The sequence below is a fragment of the Boleophthalmus pectinirostris genome, unplaced genomic scaffold (genome assembly GCF_026225935.1).
Source record: "Boleophthalmus pectinirostris isolate CB_2022bp ecotype Guang Dong unplaced genomic scaffold, ASM2622593v1 HiC_scaffold_4, whole genome shotgun sequence".
NCBI lineage: Eukaryota > Metazoa > Chordata > Actinopteri > Gobiiformes > Gobiidae > Boleophthalmus > Boleophthalmus pectinirostris.
Genome location: NW_026571353.1, coordinates 2267115 through 2290767, shown reverse-complemented (window position 1 = coordinate 2290767; position 23653 = coordinate 2267115). Strand labels below are relative to the sequence as shown.

Sequence of the window (23653 nt, the reverse complement as noted above, 5' to 3'; positions counted from 1 at the left end):
CAAAGTGATGGATCCGTGCGCGGCTGTCACCTGACGGCAGTGCGCAGTGATACGAACGGAAAGAAAATAGTGCCAAGCGATAATGAGGTCTGACTTTTTAGGCAACGATGGTTTTGTGATGCAAATGTATCACTCTTTTAAATACATGTTTTGAGAAGAAAAACACTTTATTATACAGTCCCCAGCACAACTTGCCGGACTACTTTTGTCAGCACCGAAAACAGCCAGTATCTCGGTTCACCGGATGCTGTCGGGGGTAAGTCAGTGTGGATGCACGACACTGCTCACGGGGATGACATACAGATTTATGTCAAAAATCCCGAACTATCTCTTTAAACATGTGAATGAAACAAACACAACTGGAGGTGTGTGACGAGGAGACAACACTAGAACAGAGGTGAGAGAAGAGTGTGATAGTGGCTCTTTAAAGCTCATACATAAACATGTGAAACGTTGGAATAGTAAAATACAAGACAGTTGGGGAAATGACATTTTAAACATGTTGAAACTAAATCTTTCTGAATTTGAAGTTATTCCTTTAATTTCCCAGATGTAGCAGTGGCATCTGCCTGGAACCAGAGAGGAGCTTGTGTCAATGAGCAAGACACTTCAGCCGCACGTCCACTCTAGTCACAGCGTGTGTCTGGTAGTATAAGGAAGGGCATCTGGTGTAAAAACGAGGTAGATTTGCCCAGTACAATGGAACAGAACAGTCCCGGTGACAAATGTCCTGCCCGGGCTCCCGTCATTTACAAATCAAATGATCACAGCCTGCTCCAGAAGCTCAGGTTATTCAAAGTGCCAAAGAGTCTGAAACCTGAAATCTGGAGGTTTTTAGGCGGCGTATTGGACTTTTACCGCCTTAAAAATGTGAAAAACAGAACAAATTCATTTTAAACAGTAAAAGCTTAAGATATAAAAATTTAAATCTATCAGAAAATGACTTAACACTAGTGAAATGATCTTGCTGCATGGACAAATAATTTTACAAGTTATCTGAAAATAAACTCTCTCTAGACCAGAATGAAGCAGTCTCAGAACTAGTAAGTAAAAAATAAAGCTGAAAACAAGATGAATAATCTGATAAGTTTTAAAATCTTGGCCAGATCAGAGAAATTGCAGTGCAGTGAGTTTATGAGAGCTTTTCGTGACTTTCAGAAACTAATGAAGAATTTACTGTGACGGTAAGGCTTAACAACAACTAGCAAGCTAACACGCACTTCCTGATTAACGCTTTATAATCACGTTTCCACTTTTTGCTTCTAAACTGAGTAATGTGATGTTTTATTAGTATTGCCTATGACTCCTGGTCATTTCTTTGGCCATTTTGCAGTTTTGTGGTACTATGTGACATCACACAGGACTGTCCTGGTTACAGACAAGTGTTTCCAATCACAAACATGTGGCTGCAGGGGCGATCTGAAGAGTCACACTGTTCCCCACTCCCCTCTTTAGTCCTCCACATGGTTGTGGGTGGAGTTTGTGCCTTTAGTCCCACTTTAAAGGTAGATCTTATTTTATAGGCATTTGCTGATGACCCTCTTTAAAAAACCTTATCTGTGTGTTAAATTAGTTAAATTTTGAATTCAACTTTGTTCAAGTATATTTACATTTAACTGGAAATCAGTCAAAATGAAAAAAATCTATGTGGTGTTTTGAAACTTGGAAAACATCAAACTGTAGTTGTAGTAAAGTAGTATAATAATATAGTAGTATAGAAGTATAGTATAGTAATATAGTATTATAGTAGTGTAGTAGTATAGTAGTAAAGTAGTATAATAGTAATAGTAGCATAGTAGTAATAGTAGTATAGTAGTAATAGTAGTATAGTAGAATAGTAATATAGTAGTATAGTAATATAGTAGTATAGAAGTATAGTATAGTAGTGTAGTAATATAGAAGTATAGTATAGTAGTATAGTATGTGTCGAGTACTTTGTCTTCAAACAAAGTAACGAGTTATAGTTAATTGACTCCACTCTGAGAAACAGTGATTGTTTAATGACACAGGAGAAAACAGAGGCTCCAGTTCAGAGTAAAATGAAAAGTATGAATGTAGTGTCCGTGTTTACAGTGTGTGGACGGGCCCTCAGGGACCTGGGCCTGGGAAAACCCCACAGCTCTGGTACAGGGAGAGGTCTGATCCAGAAAAACCCTGCTCATGGTCAGTGTACAAGGGCCAAACAAGGGCCACAAGCTGGGGCCAAATCAGGAGACAAATCAGGGACCATACCAGGGGCCAGCACTAGGGGCCAACCAGGAGACAAATCAGGAGTAAAATCAGGGGCCAAATCAGGAGAGAAATCAGGGCCAGGGACCAGACCAGAGACCAGACCAAGGGCCAGACCAAGGGCCAGACCAAGGGCCAGACCAGGGACCAGACCAAGGACCAGATCAGGGACCAGACCAAGGGCCAGACCAGAGACCAGACCAGAGACCAGACCAAGGGCCAGACCAGAGACCAGACCAGGGACCAGACCAGGGACCAGAGTTGGGGTCAATCGGGAGGAAGTGATAAAAACATTTGTGACCAAATATCTTTTTTTTTTTCTAAAAAAATTATGAAGTAATACATAAACATGTGAGCGGGGCATTGCACACAACATAAATGGACGACTCTAAAACCTTTTCAGATTTATTTCTGATGAGGGAGCAATGTTATAACATGACGAAGTGGTCAGGGGAAGTGTTGCTCAGTACTAGTACATAAGTACATGTACTACACACATGAGCAGATCTCAAGGACAAACACCAAAGAAACTCAAAACCTTCAAATATTACTGAAGGACAATCTATTATTAAGACTTTCTGACCCCAAAACCCAACTCACATATACAGGTCTCCAAAAATGATTCCTGGACTAAACCAGGACTAAAATCTAGTATGTAACCAGGACTGAACTAGGACTTAAACAGGATAAAAACCAGGACTAAACCAGGACTAAAACAAGTCTAAACCAGAACTAAAAATTAGGATGTAACCAGGAGTGAACTAGGACTAAAACAGGTCTAAAACAGGACCACAGCAGGACTAAAACAGAACTAATCCAGGACAAAACAGGTCTAAACCAGAACTAAAAATTTTGATGTAACCAGGACTGAACTAGGACTAAAACAGGGCTAAATAGGACTAAAACAGAACTAAAAACTAGGACTGAACCAGGACTAAAACAGAATAAAAACAGGACTAAAACACGTCTAAACCAGAACTAAAAATTAGGATGTAACCAGGACTAAAACAGGATTAAACCAGGACTAAACCAGAACTAAAACAGGTCTAAACCAGGACTAAACCAGGACTAAAACCTAGGACTAAACCAGGACTAAACCAGGACAGGTCTAAACCAGGACTAAACCAGGACTAAAAACTAGGTCTAAACCAGGACTAAACCAGGACTAAAACATGAGTGGAACCACTATGCTACGCTAGTAAAAAAGTACTCTGAAAAATACAATTTCTTTACAATTACTTGAGTAAACTGAGTACTCTCCACCTCTGACCATGTAAGGACTGTGTGTGTGTGTGATTCCTGAAGATTTGAAATATCCGTTCCCTTTTAACTACTTCCAACCTCACATCCCCAGATTATTTTAAAAGTGGGCCTTCTTTGCACATATTTATTCTGTCAACAATGGAAGGAATTTCTCAGAAGCAAAGAAGCAGAAATGTGACTTTTGGACGAGGACATCTGTGGTGCTCTAGAACAGCCATGTGACGTTTGGGGAAAAAACGACTCTTTTGAACGACTCCTTAACGTGAACTATCGGTTTCGGATCTCATTTTTTAAACAAACTTCATCTTTTTCTGATGACGTTTACATTGACGTCAGCTCTGCAGATTTCTAATGTGGAAATCAGCGGACTTGTTTGTTTTATTAAGTCGTTTCAGATGAATATTGTGATTTAAAGCTCCTGTATTACACAAAATGGACTGTTGTGAGCTTCAAGTCGTTATAATGTGGTTACCTCCTCAAAAACAGACCTGGAATTGTATTTTGTCTCACATGTTTGAGTAATCTTTTATGATTAGTCTGTCTACATCTCCAGCTAATGTTGTGGTAAGTTCATGTGGTCTTCAGATAATTTATGTTATTAGGACTCTGAGGAAGAGCGCGAAACTATCAGGTATGAAAACAAACTCTTGGACAGTGTCTTGCACAGAAACACTTCTTTAATTTCCTTCTTGACTGAATCTTTCTCCAAGAGTAGAATGCTGTACTGCTATAATGGACTAATTCTATATTGTGGAACATTCCGAGCAAAGCAGCACCCTGAGCCACAATAGTTGTACAGTGCACCTTTAAATGACATCAACTGAAATGACCCCCTTTAACTTCCCTCATCCTCACATGTTTACACTGGTGTCTAAAGACAGAACAGGCTGAGCACATACCACACTTAAATCACTGCTTTTTCAGTTACACTTTGCCCAAGAATGCTCTGGCCGGACACTGGCTCCTTCAGTGTAAACCCGAGCGTTTGTACTGTGGTGCGTTTGAGGTCCCTCGGTTATTTTCAGCACCACATCACGCCCTGCTCTTTGTTTAGAAGGCCCAGCAGCAGCTTTCCTCCACGGGCTCTGGGGTTTTCTGAGGTGGTCCTGGATCCTGACCTCCAGCTCACCCTACGGCTCACCCTCCAGCTCACCCTACGGCTCACCCTCCGGCTCACCCTACGGCTCACCCTATGGCTCACCCTACGGCTCACCCTACGGCTCACCCTCCGGCTCACCCTCCGGCTCACCTCCGGCTCACTCTCCGGCTCACTCTCCCGCTCACTCTCCCGCTCACTCTCCCGCTCACTCTCCCGCTCCGCTCTCCTCCCGCTCAGCCTCCCGCTCAGCCTCCCGCTAACCCGATGTAAGTGGCACGTTGTGGGGCAGAGGAGATGCCACAATAAAGGCGGACTGGAGCTGTTCTGGGATCAGCTGGATTTAGATAAAGGTGTGGCTGTGGCTGCTCAGGGGCCACAGGATCACAGACACAAGGGCCCTCAGGCTGCAGGAGTGTAACTATTAGCTTTCATTAACGTTACATCAGTGCGTCACCAACACTTGTTCTTATAGGAGTTTTTTCCATTTCTTCTGCACATTTACACCAAGTTCTCAAACTGAAAACTCTGATCCACCCTGTGATGTCATGTGTCAGTACAGGATTCAATGTGTTTTTAAACTCCATACACCTTCACTGCAATTATCTGGATGATTAGGTAGAGAGGTCATGACATCACAAGGTGGAACAGAGCATTTTGAGCTTTGGAGATGTAGACAGACTAATAATAAAGGGCTACTCAGATGTGTGAATGAAACAAAACACAAGTCCAGGTGTGTTTTTGAGGAGGTAACAGCATTAGAGCATGGTTTAAAACTTGGAGTTATTTGAACCAACACTTCTGAGCAGAACTACATCTGGACACATCTGGCAAACAGACAGAAGCTCTGACAAGAACATGACATAATTAAAACATGGAGGCTTCAGAAAAACTCTTGACCTCATCTGTTGGTTAATGGTTTTCGTAATTACAAACATCAGACATTAAAGGGGCTTTTTTATGTAAGATGCACTTTTATGAGCTTTTAATCATGTGACAACAGAGCTCATCCGCTCTTTGTTTAATCACAGTTCATCTCTGCAGACTTCAGACTTCAAAAATGTCACTTTTTATTGACAAAAACATGTCAATGAAAAACCGTTTCCTGTTACGGTGAAATACCACGATGAAGAAAAGATACACTGATCCTATACTGGTGTCTGCAGCCACACTGAAACATCTGCTAGATTGGATATTGGCTCCCAAATATCGGTTCAGCCGATATCCTGCTTGGACAAATACATTTATGTAATAAGACTCTTTACTGTCACTGTAAACTCTCAGAATGTTTGAACTTTTATTTACACAAAGTTGTTCTGTAGTTACTTCAGAACTCTCTCCAACACACGTTTGGATCAGCTCTGCCTTATTTTATTTTAGTTTAAAGGAAATAAATGTGGTTTCACTCTCTGCCCTGGTACTGGATGATACTGACAGACAATTAAAGCTATAGTATCGAAATCAGTATCAGAACTGAAAAACTGCCTCTTCATAATAGGCATGAACCAATCCAGAGCGAAGTGAACAGGAGGAAGTTAACAGAACTGTTTCTAATAATATTCATCTGTTTTAGATCAATAAATGAGGAGAAGGGTTTATATTATTCTCTAATATAAAATACCAGATGTTTGCAGATCATGTCTTCTTTAATATTTTATTTTTATATTAATTATTTCACGTTACACAGTGGTGCAAAACTAGTTTTAAACACTGAAGGATACGGGATACAGATTTCCCTTTGTGCTCGTACAATACGCTCCTTAACATTTCTCCTTTAACTTCATAAAAAGTGATTTCTAACAGCTGAGGCCCAGTGTTGGTGAGCGTAGGACCTGCTCTGATGAAGCTCTGAGTTCTGATGGAGCTGCTCTGGTGTGTGTGTTTATGTGTGTGTGTGTGTGTGTGTTTATGTGTGTGTGTGTGTTTATGTGTGTGTGTGTGTGTGTGTTCTTAAGCCTGGCTCTTGTGTACAAACAGCAGGTGAATGGCTCATATTCACTCCTCCATCAAGGCTCTATTCACAGCTCTTTATTGGCTAACACTTAAACCCTCAGCTCGGATTCGTTAGGCTAAAACTCAGCACACACATAATGAGGTGTGATGAGGGGCCGATGGTGCCTGACCCCCTGACCGGCCCCTGGAGAAGGGGCCCTTTGAGGCGTGTTTGGACAGGCTCACAGGGGATATGAGACGTGCCTATGATCTCATGGAGAAGTAGTAATAAAGCTGACCAGAGCTCAGCGTTCAATGCTCAACTTGTGCACGGACAATTACAGGTTCAATAACATGCACTTCTGCAGCCCACCACCACCACGGCCATAACGGTGAGGGTCATGAGTCAGTGCTAGTGCAGCCTCTGAGAGGGTCTGAACATAAACTGAGAATGAGACAAAGTTGGATCACAGTTGTTGTCAATGATCATGTACAGTAATTATAAAATCTAATCTTCTTCTGAAAGCTTAATAATCTTAATAATTTGTCTTTCTTTCCAACTTTTCTAAGCCAAGAGCCAGTGACAATGTCAATGGTGTTTCATACTATTTAAGGCTACGTTCAGACTGCAGGGCTTAACGCTCAATTTGGATTTTTTTTGTGAAATCCGTTTTGTGAGGTCGTTCACATTTCCAATTAAATGTGACTTGTATGTGATCTCCAGTGTGAACATTAAATGGCCCAAAAGTGTCCCACACGACGACGTCAACCGCAGAGAGCGTGCTCTGTGTTTACAGAAGTTGTCCAAACATGGACGCAGCATTGAGCACCTGGAGATTTTAAAGTTCCTCTCGTACCGGAGCCAGAACATGAACAACTTACTTGTTTTAAAGAGGAGATTGAGAAGGAGAAGGACGAGGGTTTTGGCCGTGGTGTTTTGTGGGGCAGTGCGTTGAAAGGAACGTGTGGATGTGGAGACGTAGACAAGAGTGGTGAGTGGTGATGTGCTTCACTTCAGTGACACGGAGTTCATTAACAATTTTCGCCTACTTCAGTGCAGAATAGAGACGTTTGTGTCTTGTTGATAACGTGTAGGTGGATGAATGCACTTTGACCGTTCAGACTAAAGTCACATGTCAAAAGATCAGATATGTATCAGTTTCAGGAGCACATATCCAAGTGTCCTGGGTCACATTTGAAAAAACTGGATCTGTGTCGTTCAGACTGTCATTAAAAGATCAGATACAGGTCACATAGGAGCCAAAAAATCGTATTTGGGTCACTTCAGGCTGCAGTGTGAACGTAGCCTAAAAGTTCGAAGGATTGTTTTGTCTGGAATGTTCCACAGTATGACACTGAAGTGAATGTACTTGAGTTTGTCCATGTATGTGTCTTGTACAGATATATTGTGTAAGCAGCTCTTGAAATAAAATAAGCTATAAGCAAAATGAAATCAGCTGTGTGCTGTTTGCATCAAATTATAAAGTATTTTTATTGTCTGAGAATCAGGAAGTGAGTTGTTAAGCTGCTAGTTGCATGTCTTTAAGTGTATCCATCTCTCAAACCCACTCACTGTAAGAATTCATGTTTCTCAAAGGATTTCTCAGCAGTAAAAAACCTGAGTGTTTTCCCCAGTTTTAAACCATGTCCTTTATATTGTGGTTGTGCCCCTGGGCAAGACACTGGTTAGGTTAGGTCAGGTTGATTTATTCGTGCCCGTAAGTAAATTTGCTTTGCAGATTTGAGAGGCAGGCCCCACATTTCACATTTCACTCATCCACAAAACAAGTATAAAAACACAATTACAAAATAAAGTGTTACAGTGCTCCAGTGCAGAATGGTTTGTTCTATAAACAATTAGTTAAATTCATCCATCACGCTTGGCTAAAATCACAATAAATATTAAATATGTTAAAAACACACAATCTGAGAAAATAGATTACAGTTTAGTCATAAGTACGATAGCAGCCGGAACAAAGCTCCTTTTAAAATGATTTGTTCTAGATCTTGGGACTAAAAGTCTCTGACCAGAGAGAAGCAGCTGAAACTCTGAGTTTAGTGGATGTTGCACGTCTTTTAAAATCCTCTGGGACGTCCTCTGTAAGTATCTCGAGTCCAGAGAGTCCAGCGGCTCTGAGGATGAACAATCACCTCACTCATTTAACTGACTGATTCAGGGAGTTCTTGTTTTTAGTAGAAATGCTCCCAAACCAAGAGACCAATGAAAACATTAAAACTGATTCCATAAATGTTTTATAAAACAGTGTCATCATGGTTCTGTCTACACGGTAAAAGGAAAACTTTCTCAGACAGTCAAGGTGCTGGTGCCTCTTTTACAAACAGCAGAACAATCATCGTCAAAACTCAATTTTGAATCAATGAGTGTTCCAAGATAAGATATATATCTGTAAGAATATGTTGCCTATAACCAATTTTCCTACAGTTACTGTTTTTAGCCTGAATCATTTTTGTTATTTCCATTCTTGTAATTTACTTTAAAAAATGTGAAATAAAGATGTGTGTACCTGTGTGGTGAGTGTCTGGTGCGTGCTGGCTCTCTGTGCTCGGGGCTGTGGCGCTCGGGTCTCTGGTGCTCTCTGTGCTCGGGGGTCTGGCGCTCTCTGTGCTCGGGGCTCTGGCGCTCTCTGGCTCGGGGCTCTGGCGCTCTCCGGCTCCTGTGAAACAAACACACAGTGGGTTAAAAGAGCACAGAGCTGCAGAGATGTGCAGAGAGCGTTTCCACATCCACCCTCACATCCCCAGGACTCCGACTGTTCCGACTCTTTACGACACATGAGGGGGACGCCGGGAATACGGCGGACAGGCTGGGAATGATATTAAAGGTGCTGTACCTCATTTTTAGTGTCTTTAAAACATGAAAAACAGATCTAGTTCATTTAAAACCATTCACTGAGGTCAAAGTTCTTCTGTTAGTCTGAATGCAGTCAGAGCATCTTCATGATTCATGAGTTTATAAACACTTTCACTACTTTCAGGGGCCATTGTGCAGTTTGCCAACAACAATTAGCATGCTAACAGCGCACTTCCAGCTTTGTGAAGAAAAAAAAACCTTAACAATTTGATGCAACTTTCAGATGCCACTGTGGGGTTTACTAACAACAACTAGTATACTAACAGAACATTTCCTGGTTTGCTCATGTTAAAAAAAAAAAAAAAAAAAAAAAAACAAACACTTTACAATTTGATGCAACTTTCAGAGGCCACAGCACAGTTTCCCCAGCACTGTTAACAACAACCAGAATGCTAACAGAGAACTTACTACTTTGTGGAGGATAAAAACGTTTAACAATTAGACACTACTTCAGAAGCCAAATAAGAGTTTTGACATCAACTAGCATGCTAACAACAACTAGCATGCTAACAGCAACTAGCCGAGCCCCCAGGTTCCATAATGGCCGCCCATTCAAGTCAATGGGCTGAACTCAGTGGTGCATGATCCCAGATTCGCCTTTAGCCCGGCGAGGTACTTCCGGTGGCTGTGGGCCGCCCGAGCATGCGCAGTAGTGCTCTTTTCTCCCGCAGACACACGCGAACGCACACGAACGCATGCACGGTGCACAGGTTCGTGTATCATGTGATCGCTTTGACCAATCAGAGCGAGCGGAGCTAGAGTGGAGCTAGAGCTAACGATTATAAAGCCTTTTTTTAAGACAACTGAAGGATTTTGAGCTGAGAAAAAGTTTATGATCTAAAAATAGGTAAAATCACCACAAAATCCAAAATTTTTGAAAGTTGTAGGTCCCTGTCAGACGAACACGAGCAGTCTGTGATTACATTGCCTCTATGAGAAAAATCTTCTCTCGGTCCATGGGGTTTTTCCCGCTGAAGTTCCAGTGAGTGACACTACATCAACTGGAGGCAGCTACAAGCAGCAACACTGTATCCAGTTATTTTAATAGATCCATGCAACTAGCACGCTAACATCAACTAGCACGCTAACATCAACTAGCATGCTAACAACGACTTGTACACTAACAGTGCACTTCACTTTTGACCCAAAGAGCTGCTTAGAAAATACACGTGTACTGGGGCAAGACCATTTTTACTCTTCAAAATCTCGTCCAGCCGCTTAAAAGTATCGGACAGGATGAAAGCGGACTGTCCACCAGGAAGTCAGCTGATGTGTGCTTCCTGTGGGGAGGGGTCAAAGGTCATGGTCAAAGCTCCTCAGACCCTCCCGCTGTAGGGCACATGTTTAAGCAGCTGCACCACGCAACTCCCCTTTTACTTTCCACTGTAACGTGTTTCTCACTCGCTTTTATTTTTTATGATTTCTTTTCTATTTCTTTTGATTACACTTTGACTCTGAGCTCCTCTGTCTGGTGGTTCCTGATGGTTCCATTTCAGAGGTGGAAAGAATGGACAGTGTTGGGGAGTAACAGATTACATGTACCGGAGTTACATAATCAGAGTACAAATTATGAGTAACTGTATTCAGTTACTGTTTCAGTGAGTGGTAATTGGATTACAGTTACTTTGTTAAAATAAATGGATTACACAGAGGTATTTCCCTGTTTTCACATTTTGGGCTTTTTTTTTTCTCAGTAATTCCAATCATTGCTGGAAACTAAACCAGGTCTAAACAGGTCTAAAACCAGGTCTAAACCAGGACTAAACCAGGACTAAATCAGGACTAAACCAGGACTAAACCAGGACTAAACCAGGACTAAACCAGGACTAAACCAGGACTAAACCAGGACTAAACCAGGACTAAACCAGGACTAAACCAGGATTTAAGAGGACTAAATCATGCTGTGTGGACATGTCTCCTCTTCAATTAATAATGTTTTTAATTTGGTTAACTGAACAAAGCCCAGAGTGACCGTGAACGCCACAAACAAACAAAACCACTCACCCATCACACTGTTGGGTTTCCTTTAAAGTCTGGTGCGGTTTATTTGTGAAAAAAGTTTGAAAATAGACCATTTAATGACATGCGTCTTATAATCCAGAGTGTCTAATAGCCCGGAAAATACGGTAAGAATAATGCCATACTGTGGAACATTGGAAAGGCAATACAATCTCCATGGCGACAAGGAGGTCTACCAGAAAAGTTACATCTTTAAACACATTTTTCAATAAATCCTGATTCATGTTTACAGTAAAACCCGGACCTATGAAGTCTGCTGGATTTATGGTACTATTTTGTGTCTTGGTTCTCAAAACGATTAACCAATCAGAAAGCAGAATGAGCCTCACAAGTCTCATTTGTGTTGCCAGTTTCAACGCTGAAATCCAGTTGGTTTAAACCTAAAATGTGTTTCTGTGATCTGAATGGTCAGCACCTGCAACCAATGAGAATGAGACTGAGACTTGAACATATCGTCCTTCTAAAATCTCATCTCTTCACAATAATAACAGTGAAATCTTCCATGAATAATCTGTTGTTTCTTTGCAGCTTGTTTTACACCCTCCCCTTTCGCCTGGTTGTTTATGGGGCCCCAGCCGGCTTCAGACAGATGAATGGGAGCGCGGAGGGCCGTAAACCTGGGGCTCTGGGAGTTTAACCCTCAACCGCTCCGCTCCGACGTCAGCTGCACAAATACCCCCGCCCGCCACCACCTTTGAGCAAGACCCTCGCGCTCCTCCACCTGCCCCGTCAGCGCAGGAGCGGAGAGATTTAAACTAAAGGTCAGGACAGACGCGTCACACTGGGGAATCAAATATGTTCCACAGACAAAGCCAAATATGGAACATTTATAACTGCAGTATATTCATAGTCAGTGTATTCCCAAAAGCAGGAAATATTTGGACATTTATTGGGATCCTCTTTCATTGCATAAGGTTAAACTGAGGTCTGAGACAATAGTGGAGTAGTACGAGTCTCCAGGTGGGGCCTTTCTGTGTGGTTATCTCTCGGGGTCAGCCTTATCATCAGAAGAGCCTCTAGTCAGAAAATCCATGTTCAGGTCGTGTTACAAATTCTTACAAATGAAATTGTATTTCAAGTTTAAAATATTTTAAAAAGTAAATATAAAAAGTAATAAATATATTAAACCCTTAAAATACAGCAAAAATGTTGGAGGAAATAATGATTTGGGTGGAAATGTCTGTCTTAAGTGGAACAGGGTTAATAATTGTCTGATTTTCAGGCAACAACTTGTAAAATGTTCAGTAATTCGAGCTCTACAACCTTCATTTCAATTTTATTTTAAATCTTTTTCTTTTAATATAGCATTGGTGGGTTTATAAACCAACAAATGAAGTCATGTTGGCCTTAGCTAATGATGTTATGCATGATTATGCGTTTTCCTGTCAATATCTCTAAAAATGTTGATGTTGCAGCCATTTTGAATTGGTAAACATCCAAAAGTTTACTAATTCTTCCCTGATATCCAGGGATTATTCCCTGTTGCTTTCATCAAATATACATTCAATTGTTCAAGAGAAATGTTGCTGACAAACCAATTTCTGACTAGTGGGCCTTCTGACTAGTGGGCCTTCTGACTAGTGGGCTTTCTGATGATAAGGGATGTGTCTGCCAATCAGCATGTAGTCAGGACAAAACCTCACTCATATTTCTTTTCAACAAACAATGAGTGTGTACACATGCACATCAGTATCCCGGTTATGATCGGGTTTTTTGAGTATCCCAGTTTCTTTATGATGCATGTATACACAGTATCCTGGTTTCAGTATCCCAGTTATGGCAGTGTCCCAGTTATTAGAAACCGGGACACTGCCATAACTGGGATACTGTAGCTGGTATATTCTGATAGTAACCGGGATACTGTGGCATGTATACAAAGTATCCTGGTTACTGCAACGTAAAGTTGAGTGCGCATGCATCCAAAAGACAAACACTTTTCAGTCTTTTCACCGCAACAGTAGCGACATAAATAAAGTGACCGACATAAATAAAGTGACCGACATAAATACAGTGACCGACATGAATAAAGTGACCAACATGAGTGAAATGACTGTAGAATAAAAAAGCTGCGCTAAACCTGCACATGTACAATCTGCACTTGTATGATCGCTGAAAAGCTAAAACATGAACTATCTCCTGTAGGATACACGCACAGAACAGACTCACCATCATCAGCACCTCTTCTGTCACAAAAAGAACACACATAATCCACTGAGTCATGTCTTTTGGGCTACGTTCAGACTGCAGGGCTTAATGCTCAATTCCGATTTTTTGTGAAATCTGATGTTTTTGCGAGGTCATTCACATTTCCAATTAAATGTGACTTGTATGTGACTCCAGTGTGAACATTAAATGGCCCAAAAGTGTCCCACATGTGCACTGGAGACACGACGACGTCAACCTCAGCGAGCGTGCTCTGTGTTTACAGAAGTTGTCCAAACATGGACGCAGCATTGAGCACCTGGAGATTTTAAAGTTCCTCTCGTACCGGAGCCAGAACATGAACAACTTACTTGTTTTAAAGAGGAGATTGAGAAGGAGAAGGACGAGGTTTTTGGCCGTGGTGTTTTGTGGGGCAGCGGCAGCGACGTCCGTTGAAAGGAACGTGTGGATGTGGAGATGTAGCCGAGAGTGGTGAGTGGTGATGTGCTTCACTTCAGTGACACAGAGTTCATTAACAATTTTCGCCTACTTCAGTGCAGAATAGTGACGTTTGTGTCTTGTTGATAACGTGTAGGTGGATGAATGCGCTTTGACCGTTCACACTGAAGTCACATGTCAAAAGATCAGATATGTATCAGTTTCAGGAGCACATATCCAAGTGTCCTGGGTCACATTTGAAAAAACTGGATCTGTGTCATTCAGACTGTCATTAAAAGATCAGACACAGGAACATAGGGGCCAAAAAAAATCAGATTTGGGTCACTTCAGGTGCAGACTGAACGCAGCCTTAGTCCGACAGAAGCTGAACCGCATCAGTAGCCCAAGGATCGAGCTGATTTTATCACCACTAACAGTTTATGTAAATGAGCCATGTGGTTTTAAATTTCATTTCTGTAAAACGTAAACAAATGTGATCAGAGCTGAATTACATTATCAAACCTGCTGTGATTCTGGTTTATATGTTGTAAAGTTGAGTTTATTTATGCAGAAGATTTTAATGAAGAATCTGTTGGGTTTGATGTCTGCAGTGGATTGTGGGAGATCTCCTAGCTCCTCACCGCTGGTTAAACCTCCTCAGCTTCCAACACTAAAGGAGCTCATGGTTTGTTTTTTCTGGTTAATTAAACTGATTTAAGTTAATTTTTGTGCTCGCGGATTTGTAAGATTATGTCAAGAAACCGGGATACTCCATTTGATCATGTACACGGGGATATGAGTGTCCCGGCTTCTCAGTGCGCATGTAAACACAGTAACCCGAATACTGACAGAGCCGGGATATGGCTGATAACCAGGATACTGATGTGCATGTGTACACACTCAGACACATTCTTATTGGCTAAGTCAAAACAGGCAACGTTCTAAGTATAATATCATATTCTGGTCAATTCCAGGAAAAGCAAAAACATTTCCATAGAGACAAACAGGTGCAAATTCACCACCAGAAAAGTTGCACAGAGCACCTTTAATTGAGGACTTTTACAAAAACCAAAACTTTAACAGAGCAGGAAGATGGATTCTAAAAACATGCTGCACTCAAGTCCATGGCAGGATTTCTGATTGGGGAGAAGATCGTAAGTTGCAGCTCAAAATGGTGGGACGTTGGTCTGAGATAGAGACAAAGATCAGACTGAGAGCTTTGACCACCACCACTGTGTCTGTGCTCTCGGAACATTGTAACTCCTCATGGCGTGTGCTGGGACCCAACTATCTGAAAAGACCAAAGGAGATCCTGTGGTGGACCCCAGGCTCACAGCAAATCGAAACATGTCCTGCACAGTTTAATTAAAAAAACTGCTTGAGATGGAAACTGTGTTGACAGTTTACATTAGTTTAAGTGTTGTGCTTTACTCTATTGTTATCCTTTATCAGGAGCGCCCCGCCCTGTAACTACAGCGCCGTGTGACTCTGTTGACAAAGCCACCACAGACCTGTCTGGATGTACGGAGCTGAGGCCCAGGGAGGAGTCAGCCCAGCCCCCAGAACCAGAGCTGATTACAGGGCAGAGAGGACATGAGAGAGCCTCAGACACTTCACAGAGCCGGAGCTGGAGAGACGAGCTGCACTACTGCGAGCGGAAGGACCATGTGTTCAAAAAGAACTCTGCAACCATCCAGTTTTACAGCACAGCAATTACTACACACTACAGGATTTTTCAGTCTTAAACAATTTTTACAACTTTAAACAGACATGAGGAGAATCTTATGAGATTTTAAATCTCCGATCGCAAAGACAACAGTGGGATACGGCTGTGTAAAACAGGCTAAAGTTGTGAACGCACTTCACCTCAGCTGTTTAAAACCACTCACTTGAGACTCTTAAGTGTTCAAAAGATCAGAGCACACCACTTAGAGTTTAGATGCATGTCAAAATTGTGTTATTATTATTTGTGAAATATGATGCAGAACTTCAGATACATGATTTTGAATGCACAGAAGGCTGCAGATCAAGTCCACAGGTAGAAGAGCCTCAATCTCAGCACCAATCCAGTTTTACAGCACAACAATTATGTTTAATACGGTAAAAAAAAAAACTGTTTGAAAACGAGAAATAGATTTTTCAAGGCACACTGCACAATTTAAAACATGCACTTATTATGTTATTTCTTTGCCTGGAATGTTCCATAATAAGGCTGATGGTGTTTCTGTTACACCCAGGGATCATCATGTCGTCATTTTCACATTTTCAGTCACAATATTGATCTAAAATGACTTAATAAAAGAAACAAGTGCACTGACTTCTGTGCAGTGTTGGGAAGGTGACTTTTAAAATGTATTCCCCTACAGATTACAGATTACATACCTCAAAATGTAGTTTGTAACGTAATCCATTAAATTACTTAAAGTGAGTAATGTAATCTGAATACTTTGGATTACTTGATTTGCTGTAGAGTAACAAAGACCAGGAAATCTTCACATAAGAAGTTTTGTCTGCTAAAAGAAAATAACAAGTCCAGACTTTACTGAACCAAATAAAAAATATTTTAGTCCTGGGTTAGTCCTGGTTTAGTTTTGGTTTAGTCTTGGTTTAGACCTGGTTTAGACCTGGTTTTAGACCTGGTTTTAGACCTTGTTTAGTGTCCGGCAATGAGTGGAATTACCAAAAAAAAAAAAAAAAAAAAAAAGGAATATAGCCCAAAATGTGAAAACAGGAAAATACCACTGTGTAATCCATTTATTTCAACCAAGTAACTGTAATCCAATTACCACTCACTGAAACAGTAACTGAATACAGTTACTCATAGTTACCTCCGCCAAGGAGGTTATGTTTTTGCCGGCGTTTGTCTGTTTGTTTGTTTGTTTGTTTGTTTGTTTGTCTGTTAGCAACATAATTCAAAAAGTTATGGACCGATTTTGATGAAATTTTCAGGATTTGTTGGAAATGTGAAAAGGAAGAACTGATTTCATTTTGGGGGTGATCCGGAAGAAATCCTGGATTCTGGATCACTTTGAAATTTTAGTGAACATTGTGGTAAATGGGGCCAAAAATGTTGGTTTCTCAATATCTCGGTTAATTATTGACCAAACCCCATGAAATTTGACTCAGGGATGGACAATGGGATCCTCTTTCATATTCCAAAGGCTGATCCGGATCTGATCCAGAAGACTGATTTTATTGCAATTTATATAAAAAATGGGGGTAGTCCTCTCTGAGTGCTTTTCTAGTTTGTACTCTGATTACATAACTCTGGTCCATGTAATCTGTTACTCCCCAACACTGATTTTGTGTTAGAATACTGTGATGTTCAATGGGAGCTGACGCTGCCGTAAACGTCATGACAACAAAGCGCCGCAGGCTGTGGGCCCCTCCTGTGGATCGCTGCACATCACACAGCAGATTTTTTTTTCATTTGCACCAAGATGACTACACGACTCTGCTGAATCCTACATGTATCACCAGTTAAGAAAATAAAACTGGTAAGTCAGTGTGGGCGTGTACCCGTAGAGGTGAAAACCAGGGGTTGATCAGAAGTATTAAAAATAAGCGATTAAAGATGAGTCAAACATACACGAATCACTCCAAATACAAGTTCAGGTGAGTAAATGGTGAAGGGAAACAAATATAACATTATTAAAAGCTCTGAAAAGAACAGGTCTGATTTAAACATCAGAATCTCCATGGAGACAAGACGATATCAAGGTCTGAGCAATGAAAACACACAAAACACATCAAAGCAAAACAGAGCAGTTTAATGCCCTACAGCGAAACATTCCACCAAAACAATAACATCACCATGGAGACAAGCAGCTGGAGTCCTTTCACCAGATCACAGACAAAAGACCAACCTGGAGAAGTGAAGTGCTTTGTTTCATTCACACATGTTTGAGTAATCTGGTGTATTTATTCATCCTCCTCTCCAGAGCTCACAACACTTCCACCAGATGATGTCATCAGGTGGTAATCCAAAAGTGCTCCTCTGTGATCTCTCACTCTCACCACATTACACATGACAAACAGAAGCAGCTATTTTTAGCCTGAAAACTGCTTTCACTAAGACATACTTAATGCCATTATATTCAAGATTTTTTTTTATTAAAGTTTATCATTTATTTCCTGGTTGAAGTCGGGCATCAGATGTGACATATGTAGAGGTCAGTCCATATCTGTTACCTAGCAACCATAATGTCAACAAAGGTTTAACACAATACTCATGAGTCGACTAATAAAAATAATGACAGCACCTTTTATTTTGTACCATCAGTGTTTACAGTGACAGAAAAAGTCCTTCCTGGTGTAAACCCTCTCTGCAGTGTGATGATGGACTGTTCCTGTTGAGATTCTGTTTTACAACTCAGCCCTACTTCCTGTATTTTTCAACATTTCTTCTCAACCTGTTTCCTCAAACTGTCACTTAAGAGATGTAAAACTATGAGAAATATTTCACACAGGTACTATCCACCAAACCAAGTCAGAATTAGAAGAACATGAAACCTTTCATTTGCACTTTAAGTTGAAGTCCAAATGAGCTGAAAAATCCTGATCATTTGATGATTTGTACATGTCAACAGGAGGCGGGAGGGGCGGTGCTAATAAAGAGCCCACTGACAGGAGGTGGACAGGGTCTGGACAGGGTCTGGACAGGGTCTGGACAGGGTCTGGACAGGGTCTGGACAGGGGCAGACAGGTACAGTGTGTGATTAACTGTGTTGTTGCCTCTGGGCGCCATGACGACGGGCTTAAGCTGCTCATGATGACAGTTGGTTTAGTGCATTAGACACTCATTACAAAGTCACGACTATAAAAGTCAATGAGCTGTGAAGGTTCCCACAAGGTGCTAGTATTTATAGCAGGCTCAGTAGAAGTAGTAGTAGTGGTAGAAAAAGAACTGTAGTAGAGGTGATGGGTACTAGTAACAGTAGGCCTATTTGTTGATTTGATGATTAAAGGCGGCCACACACTACAGGATTTTTAGTCTTAAACAATTTTTAAATGTGCAACAAAAGGCACAAACCGCACACACGAGGAGAATCTTATGAGATTTTAAATCTCTGATCGCAAAGACAACAGCAGGACATGACCGAGTACCAAAGACTAAAGGTGTGAACGCACCTCGCCTCCGCTCAAATCCAAATCCAAAAAAGTCAACACTTCATATGAAACATATGAAAGAAGAGTGCGCACACACAAGGAGCACACACACACACACACACGCACACGAGGAGCATACACACACACACACACACACACACAAGGAGCACACACACACACACACACACACACACACACAGGAGCACACACACACACACACACACACACACACGAGGAGCATACACACACACACACACACACGCACACGAGGAGCACACACACACACACGGAGCACACACACACGGGGAGTGTACACACACACACACACACACACACACACGAGGAGCATACACACACACACACACACACACACACACACGAGGAGCATACACACACACACACACACACACACACACACACGAGGAGCATACACACACACACACACACACGAGGAGCATACACACACACACACACACACACGAGGAGCATACACACACACACACACACACGAGGAGCATACACACACACACACACACACGAGGAGCATACACACACACACACACACACACACGCACACACGCACACAAGGAGCACACACACAAGGAGCACACACACACGAGGAGTGTACACACACACGCGAGGAGCATACACACACACGAGGAGCGTACACACACACACGAGGAGCGTACACACACACACGCACACGAGGAGCACACACACAAGGAGCACACACACAAGGAGCACACACACACGGGGAGTGTACACACACACACGAGGAGCATACACACACACACACACGAGGAGCATACACACACACACACACACACACACACGAGGAGCATACACACACACACACGTACACAAGGAGCACACACACAAGGAGCACACACACACGAGGAGCGTACACACACACACGAGGAGCATACACACACACGAGGAGCGTACACACACACACGAGGAGCGTACACACACACACACACGAGGAGCGTACACACACACACACACAGGCGAGGAGCGTACACACACACACACACACGAGGAGCGTATACATACACACACATACACACGCACACACACTAGGAGCGTACACACACACACACACACGAGAAGCGTACACACACGCGCGCACACACACTAGGAGCGTACACACACACGAGAAGCGTACACACACACACGCGCGCACACACACTAGGAGCGTACACACACACTAGGAGCGTACACGCCTCCCTGAACTCGAGGAGAAACAAATCGCAGCCTAAATCAGGCAAATTCTCTTGTAGTGTGTTGGCCTTAGTTGTAGTAATAGTATTTGATGATTTGATGATTCAGTAGTTGCAGTAATAGTATTTGATGATTTAGTAGTTGTAGTAATAGTATTTGATGATTTAGTAGTTGTAGTAATAGTATTTGATGATTCAGTAGTTGTAGTAATAGTATTTGTTGATTTAATAATTTAGTTGTAGTAATGGTATTTGAAGTTGTAGTGGTTGTGGTGGGGGTAGTAACGTTTACAGTGTAATATTAAAATTGTGTAGTAGTTGGTGTATTGTGGTGGTTGTAGTATTTAGTAGTAGTATGTAGTAGTATTATAGTATTTAGACACAACAGCAGTATTTTCAGTGTACATTTGCAGAGCTAAGTGAACATGCAGCAGTTGTCAGCTGACTTGGGAACACCTCGAGGTCCTAGAGGAGGAGCTGGAGGAGGTGTCTGGGGTGAGAGAAGTCCCTGCTCAGACAGTAAATGAAAAGAAAAAGTGTCATAGAGCAGAAGTCCCCCTGTCTCTCCCTCTCCTCTCTTCTGTCTCCTCCCTCCTGGTCCGTCGCTGCTCTCAGACGGACAGCTGGCACTTCAGAAAGAGCGAGAGAGAAGGCGCTCTGTCATTACTGACTGCTGCTACTCCACACAGAACTCATCCAGCCAAGACAACGGCTTAGAAAAGTAAAGATCCATGTACGACAGACGCACCAGCCGCCATACGGTGCCCCAACAACATCAACACAGGCCAATCATTTTTGAAATTCTTGTTGAAATAACCTCAAATGTTCACAGAATGTACAGAAACAGATCAGGATTTAATATTTAATGTATTATTTTTGTTCTGTTTTCAGGTTGAGCTGTTCACTCCCAAACAGAAGTCATTTTGTGTCTTAGAATCTGCTGCACACACTCACCCAACACTGTGCAGCTTCAATGCAACATTTGGAAAAACTTCACCAACTGACAAAACAAATTTGGACTTGGTACCAAAAATGTAAAGAGGAAGGATCTTATGCAGGGCTAAAGGATCTGGTACCAACATCATCAACATCATCACTGAGCTGGACGTAGTAGTTTAAGATAATCACTTTTAAAATGATGTCACATTTTTTGGGACGCCCTGTATATCTGAGTGTCCTGTATTGTCCTGTATTCGAGGCTTGGGTGATCCAGAAATCTCTCTTTTTAACCCCCCTATCCCCGCCCACTGCTCTGGACTTGTGATTATATATATTATAAAAAAAATCTAACTCTGCAGTTTTCAACATCAAGTCAAAGGAGCCGCCAATATTATGTTTACAATGGACAAAATGTGCACCTGACCGTCCCTAGATTTGACCCAACCTTCAGTGTCACTGGGTTAAACACACATTCACCAAGACAGGGAGACAGCACTTGAGCGACTTACTCAACGTTCTGCCAACGGATCATGGACGCCCGGGCTAAGGATCAGTATTAACTGTGGTCCGAGCTTTCACCAAGACCAGAATCATCACTGAACTGAACTCCAAGGAACAGTAACCACACTGACTCGGATAATGACAGAGGGATGTGGACGTGCTGGACGCCGGAATCACCCAACTGTTTCAACTATTATGATTATTGTGAATACTCGAACTATTTAGCATCTCAGACAGGATTTATTTACGTGTTACAGCTGAACAAAGTTGAGAGTTATTGTGAACATGTTAAATAAAGTTTGACTGACTTATCTAACCGCTGTGTTTCGTTTAAAGTCTGGTGTGGTTTATATGTGAAAAAAGCTTTAAGCTTTAATGACAGTGCACCTTATAATCCAGAGCCCGTATAGTGCGGAAAATACACACTGTTGGGCAAGTGAATTTAAAACTGTAATATGTTATTTATGACTTGTTACTGTCATTTCAAAGTCAGTTGTTATATCACAATACTGTACCACTACCAATACTGTATATATGGTATGATATATATATATGGACTAAACCAGGACTAAACCAGGACTAAACCAGGACTAAACCAGGTCTAACCGAGGACTGAACCGAGGACTAAACCAAGACTAAACTAGGTCTAAACCAGGACAAAACTAGGACTAAACCAGAGCTGAACCAGGACTGACCCAGGTCAGAGCAGAGTTCTGTCGGTCCTGTAGCTCGCGGTCATCTCCAGCATTTCACTGCTGCTGATATCGCTGTGATTTTTGCAAATTTGTACGAAGAGAAACCCACCACTTCAATCCAGGTTAAAAAAGCTTTGTAACGCGTTACTCACATTTGTACCGAGTAAAATATTATATATATGTGGCATATTGTAATGCCACATTACTGCATTACAGCAAAAAGCAATGCATTAAGGTTCGTTCACACCAAAGCGTCAAAGTGTCCAGTTTCTATGTAAAGTCGATGTGGACGCGCGACTAGAGCGTCCTGCGTTTTTGCGGCGCGTCTTCGGCGTCAGCGCGGCGCTAAACCAGGACTAGACCAGGACTAAACCAGGACTAGACCGGGACTAAACCAGGACTAGACCGGGACTAAACCAGGACTAGACCGGGACTAAACCAGGACTAGACCGGGACTAAACCAGGACTAGACCGGGACTAAACCAGGACTAGACCGGGACTAAACCAGGACTAGACCGGGACTAAACCAGGACTACACTGTGATTAGACCAGGACTGATCCAGTGTTATTAGTGGAGTATAAATATATATACGTCCCAGTCATCTACCCGATCTCCTCCGCTGATGTTTTATGTCATAAAACACTAAACACAGTCTCTCTCAGTCTGGTGTGACATTGTTTCGGGAAAAGAGTGGGACCGGGCTCTTGTTTCCAGGACAACGGACGTCAAAGACGCGCGTTGGGGGCGTCTAAACTCAAATGCAAAGGCGTCTAAATAGAGGCGTCAAGGTGTTTTTTGATGCTTTGGTGTGAACGTCCCTTTACAGTAATTCGTTACTTTTATACTTTTATCGTTACTCCGTACTTGACTTATTAGTCACTAGTGTCAATCTTCTCTCAATCTGTCACACATCCATGTTCTCTGCTCATATTCTCTGTTCTAATGTTGTTTCCTCTTCACAAACAGACCTGGACTTGTGTTTTGTTTTTTCACACATGTTTAACACACAAACCTGCACATTTAGGCTCAGTTCTTCTCTCAAACAGGAAACACTCCACCTCCAAACACCTTCACTGGGATCATTTGGAAAATTTCAGCCCTGGAATTGCTGATCTCTGCTGAACTAAAGGTAAAAAGTAGTTGTTAACTTCAAAACTATTGCTTCATGACATCACAAGTTGGACCAGAGCGTTTGAG

General features: G+C 41.9%; 1 protein-coding gene across 1 annotated transcript in view; it reads right to left on the bottom strand.

The window, feature by feature from the left end:
* smtnb (smoothelin b) overlaps nucleotides 1–23653 on the bottom strand; it is a 118409-nt gene that overhangs the window by 85600 nt on the left and 9156 nt on the right. Inside the window, exon 2 of the mRNA XM_055161464.1 lies at nucleotides 9046–9195. The gene's annotated coding sequence lies outside the window, so the exon portion shown is untranslated. The remainder of the gene's footprint in view (nucleotides 1–9045; nucleotides 9196–23653) is intronic.